Source organism: Phoca vitulina, unplaced genomic scaffold, assembly GCF_004348235.1.
Source record: "Phoca vitulina isolate PV1807 unplaced genomic scaffold, GSC_HSeal_1.0 scaffold59, whole genome shotgun sequence".
Taxonomy (NCBI): Eukaryota; Metazoa; Chordata; class Mammalia; order Carnivora; family Phocidae; genus Phoca; species Phoca vitulina.
The window spans coordinates 5,884,050-5,889,031 of NW_022589762.1; the positions used below are offsets into that span (position 1 = coordinate 5,884,050).

A 4,982-nucleotide genomic window follows, 5' to 3' on the forward strand; every position below is an offset into this window, starting at 1 on the left:
AGATCAAGAGTCGTGTGCTTTACCAGCTGAGCCAGCCAAGCACCCCATTACTTAACTCTTTGAACTTGAGTTTACTCCTATGTGAAGTAGAGATAATACCTAATAATTAAACTAGACAGCACACATGCCTGGCACATGGATATTTCTCAATACATCTTAGTTCTTCTCTGATCTCATTTCCTAATTCTTTCCCATTTTTCTTCTGGGGAAATGGTTTATTACATGTGAAGAAATTTTGTAAATAAATACTGCAGAAATGTTACTGCTCCTATTATGTGACATTCGTGGTATAATTGCTCCCTTCAACACATGTTTTCTAATATAATATTACATTGAATGATGGTCAAGCTCCCTGAACCTTAGTTTGCCTGTCTTTAAGATGGGAATAGAAACACATATTAAATGTTATAAACATTCAATAAAGTCACATTTGTTAAGTATCAACAGAGTACTTGACACATAGTAGTAAATGGTAGCTATTTTATTTTTATTATTTTATAACCATTTATATGCCTATGTGCACTTCATTAGTTGTTCTCTCTACTTCTTAGTTACCTGTACTCCTTATCCTCCCCCTCCAGTCAAAATGTGATCAGGGAATGACAAAACCCGGGATATTATGATGCACTGAAGATAGTTTGGAGTCCTCATACTGAATTATAACATAAGGGATGAGAAATTTTTACAGTTTTCTGGGTCCAGCACACAAAGTAGACTGTTTATTTAACCATCCACTGATGAGTGGTTCTAATGTTCCTAGGTGTTATGCCCTTTCCCCAGGACAACAAACATGCAAACAAGGAACTCTTGCTCTATGTCTTCTCCTATTCTCTGAGGCTCTGAATGCTATAACATTTACAATTTCATTTGAATTTATATGCAAACTGGGCAATTTTTATCATTCCCATCTTACAATGAATCAGCAGAACCTGTTATCAAAGAGTAAGGAAAGCTCAGCATTCCAATGCTCAGAAGCTAGTCAGGGTCCCAGGCTCCATATGCCAGTAATTGGAACATCTGCTCAAAGCCCTGCCAGATGTTCTTTCCAGCAGGTGTCTCTGCCATCTCTATTTGTAAGGGACTGTGAAGCTACAAGTGCTGTGAGTCAAACCTGAACAGCAACAGTGGAAGGAAGAAAGGTGCACACCAACTCTAAGCTTAGAGGTGCTTGGTTTCTTTCCCCCAGTCCTTTGCAGACACCTTGCACAGCAACTGGGCTTGAGTGGATAAATACGGAACTGTAACTCAACCATCAGCCAGTTAGGATCAACAGCTCCCCATCACATGCCACAGTGAGCACATGGGACTTGTGAGATGATAGAGAGAAACCCTTGTTAGAGAGACCCTCTAACAAGATATTAATACAGCTTAATTGGAACAAATGACTATTACTACACTTTATAACTTGCACCTATTTAGCATCCTTCCCAGACCATCTTCTGCTTTGTTGCCAGAAGAATCTTCCACAAGTACCTCTTTGTATTTGAGCACATCCATACTCAAATAGCTTCAATTGTTCTACATGGCTTCTCAAATAAAGTCTAAACTCTGAAATCCAGCATTTAACCATCTGTTGCAAATCCACACATTTAGACTTAACTTGGCTCCTCTTCTTTATGTGCCCTTGCACTTTAGCAATACTAAACCACATGCTACTTGGGGTCTTGCATGATACTCCCTCCACCAGCCTGGCCATTAGCTTGTGATGTTCCTCCTGCAAACATTATCTTTCCATCTCCCCCCACGACCCCACATGTCTAAGTCACACTCGTCTCTCACTGTCCAGCTCAGGTGCCACCTATTTCATCATACCATCCCTGAGCCTCCCAATCAGAGTTTATTCCTCCCTCCTCTAAGCTTTCATAGCATCCTTCATGGTCTTGTGTTGGTGTTTTCTCCCAAACTATATGGTAAGCCTTTAAAAAAAATTTATGTATTTATTTGAGAAGAGAGAGAGAGACAGACATGAGCGGTGGGTAGAAGGCGAGGGAGAAGCAGACTCCCTGTTGAGCAGAGAGCCCAACACAGGGCTTGAACCCAGGATCCCAAGATCATGACCTTAGGTGAAGGCAAATGCTTAATGGACTGAGCCACCCAGGAACCCCTATTGTAAGCCTTCAACAGCACTGCTTTATGTCCTATCTAGTGCCTAGATTAGTGGTTTACATTTAATGGAAACTCTATAAATATTAAACCAATGAGTGGTTATTTGTCCTCTCTACTTTTCCATTGCCATCAACATCTATGAGTTTATATGTAAATCAGGCAGTTTTTTATCATCCCCATTTTCCAATGGGTGAAACTGAGACTCAGAAAGTTTAAGTGATTTGCCTAAGGCTACACAGATGGATAGTGATGGAATTAAAAAGACAACCTGAAAAAACTCCATGGCTGAGTTTTTTTACTCAGCATCAAAATGAAAATTGTGCCACTTGTAATCAAAAGTGACAGAGGTCTTCTGGGAATGGAGTGGCCTGAACTGTGGTAGAAGTAAGCAGGAAAGAGCTTCACAGAGAAGGCTGCTTTTGAGCAATGTTGTAATAGAATGGAGGGAATGGATTAACTCAAAGGAGGGAAATGGGCATTTCAAATGAACATATTGTAGTATCCAGATGGAAAGTAGTGTTCATTATTGTATCCTCATGGCCCAGCCCAGTGCTGGCACAGAGTAGGTACTCAATGTATATTAACTACAGAAGGGAAGGGAGGGGGGAAAATTGGGAGCATGAAAATCACATCTAACTGAATGAGAAAGCAGTGATTGCCAGCTCAGAATGCAATGACAACCTGGTAGAAACACACCAGGTTGTCATTGCATCTTTGTGACATTGAAGAGTTGTCACTCCCATGCAGAAAGGGAAGCATGTGCTCCACTCAGCACTGCAACAGGGGACAGAGTCATCTAGGGCCATTATCATTACTGTTCTCATCTCTGTTCTGTAGTATGATTAGCAGTGGTAAATGTTGCCTGATTTTGTCAGGTAAGACTCCCAGTGGGCAAGCCTTAATAGAAATCTACTTTGCCTACATCTGAGCCACTCTCCCCAGCTCATTTCCTTGAAGATCCTGATGGCTTTGAGCATAACACTGTTAATTTTGGTGTGGGAGGAAAAGCATGGCATAGAGAGGAAGAGATTTGGGTTCTTGTTCTAGCTGCACCACTGAGACTGTGTGGCCTTGGATGAGTCACGTTGTTGCCATGTCACTTAGCCTTAGCTTCCCAATTGTCAGATAGGGATGATAGTACCTCTTTACTTTATGGAATGTGAGGCGCAAATGAGAGAAGAGATTTGAAGTACTTTGAAGTGCTTTAAAGTCTGAAATGACATGTGATATTGGAAGCAAGGGTGGATCTTTGTCTCAGAAAAAATAATCAAAAAACCTATTCTCCAAGTCTTGCTTCTTGAAAACATCATTATAGAATGAAAAAAGCTAGAATTTCATCTTGGTACCAGAAAAGTAAACCACAGGCAATGAGAGGAGGTAGGTCCTCAACACACCCAGTAAATATATGATGCCACAGAAAACACCACAGATTCCCAAAAACCCATTAGTGAAGTGCTGCCTGGGAGCCACCCACTGAGGTCTCTGGTTCAGCTCTCATACAGACCTGGTCTGACTTACCTTGCTTGTCTCTTTTGTTTGTTTGTTTCTTAGGAAATCACCAAGACTGGGATAACTCAGCCCTTTATCTTTCTACTTCAATCAAATTGCAGTCTGAGATATATTTAACCGAAAGAGTCCATATAGTGACCAGAACCAGAGTAAATAAACTCCACTTGTGTTTGTTCTTTGCTTTTTCTTCCCCGCTCATGCCAGCTTCCCAATAAAATGCAACCCATAAAATTGCTTATTTGCATCAGTTTTCCCATTAATAATCAGCAATATTAGTATACCGTCTACCCCAGTGGCTCTCCATCCCTCAGGAACACTCTGGCCAGAAATCTAAAAGCATGCACTGCAGTCTGTGAAATTCTTACTCGGCTGTTATTTTGGAGCTCTTGGAAACAGCACGCTCAGATGGCTGACAGTGTCAGAATGGGAAATACCTGCTCCAGAATGGGCCAACCAAAGATCTTGGTTGGTTTTATTGCTACCATATCCAGAAATCAGGTGCTTGGAAAAAAATATGCTGACAGGATCAGACTGAAGAAACTGTGATGCCATCTGGGGTCAGGAAGAGATTTTTGTCCAAATGCCAACTGTGGGGGCTGAGGCAGTGTGGTGCTCTGCTGGCATGAGTCTGGAATAACCCAGGAGGTACTGGGGAAAGCAAGGAGAAGAGCCGACCAGAATGTCTTTGGGAAGAATTGGGGACCTTGGTGAAGATGAGAAAGACACTGAGGCTTGAACCTTCTGCATTGGACATTTTGGAAAATGTTTTATTTTGGAAATTTTCAAACATACACAAACGTAGTGACTGATAGTATAATGAATCCCCATGTACTCATCATTCAGACTCAACAATTATCAACTCAAACCAATATGGTTTCATCCATAACTCTATACGCTCCTGTCCTCCAACCCCCAACTTAACTGGGTTTTATTGAAGCAAATCTTAGACATCGTATCGCTGTATCCATAAATACTTCAGAAAGTATCTTCAGAAAGGGGAGACTCTTTAAAAATGCAACTATGGAATAATTATTATACCTAAAAATCACAATCATTCTATTACACCAATAAATATCTACACTTGATCTTAGCCAAAAGGCCGAGAAGCGATACACCAATAAATATCGAGTACTCAAATTTTTCCCAGTTGTCCTCTAATAGTCATTGATATATTGATCAGTTTGAGATAGAATCAAAGAAAATAATAAAAAAGAGGGAAGGAGATAAAGAGGAAAAAGAAAGAGGGGAAAATGAATCAACATATATTTGCTGAATGTCAATGATACACCACGCCCTGTGTTGAGTTCTAGAGCATTGTGACCTCATTTTAGGAGATGAAAAATCAAAGGACATAAAGGTTAAGTCAT

The 4,982-nt window shown here is 40.6% G+C and overlaps 1 pseudogene; it reads right to left on the reverse strand.

The window, feature by feature from the left end:
* Window positions 1–4,592: 4,592 nt before the first annotated feature.
* On the reverse strand, window positions 4,593–4,726 carry LOC116623712 (annotated as a pseudogene).
* Window positions 4,727–4,982: the final 256 nt, after the last annotated feature.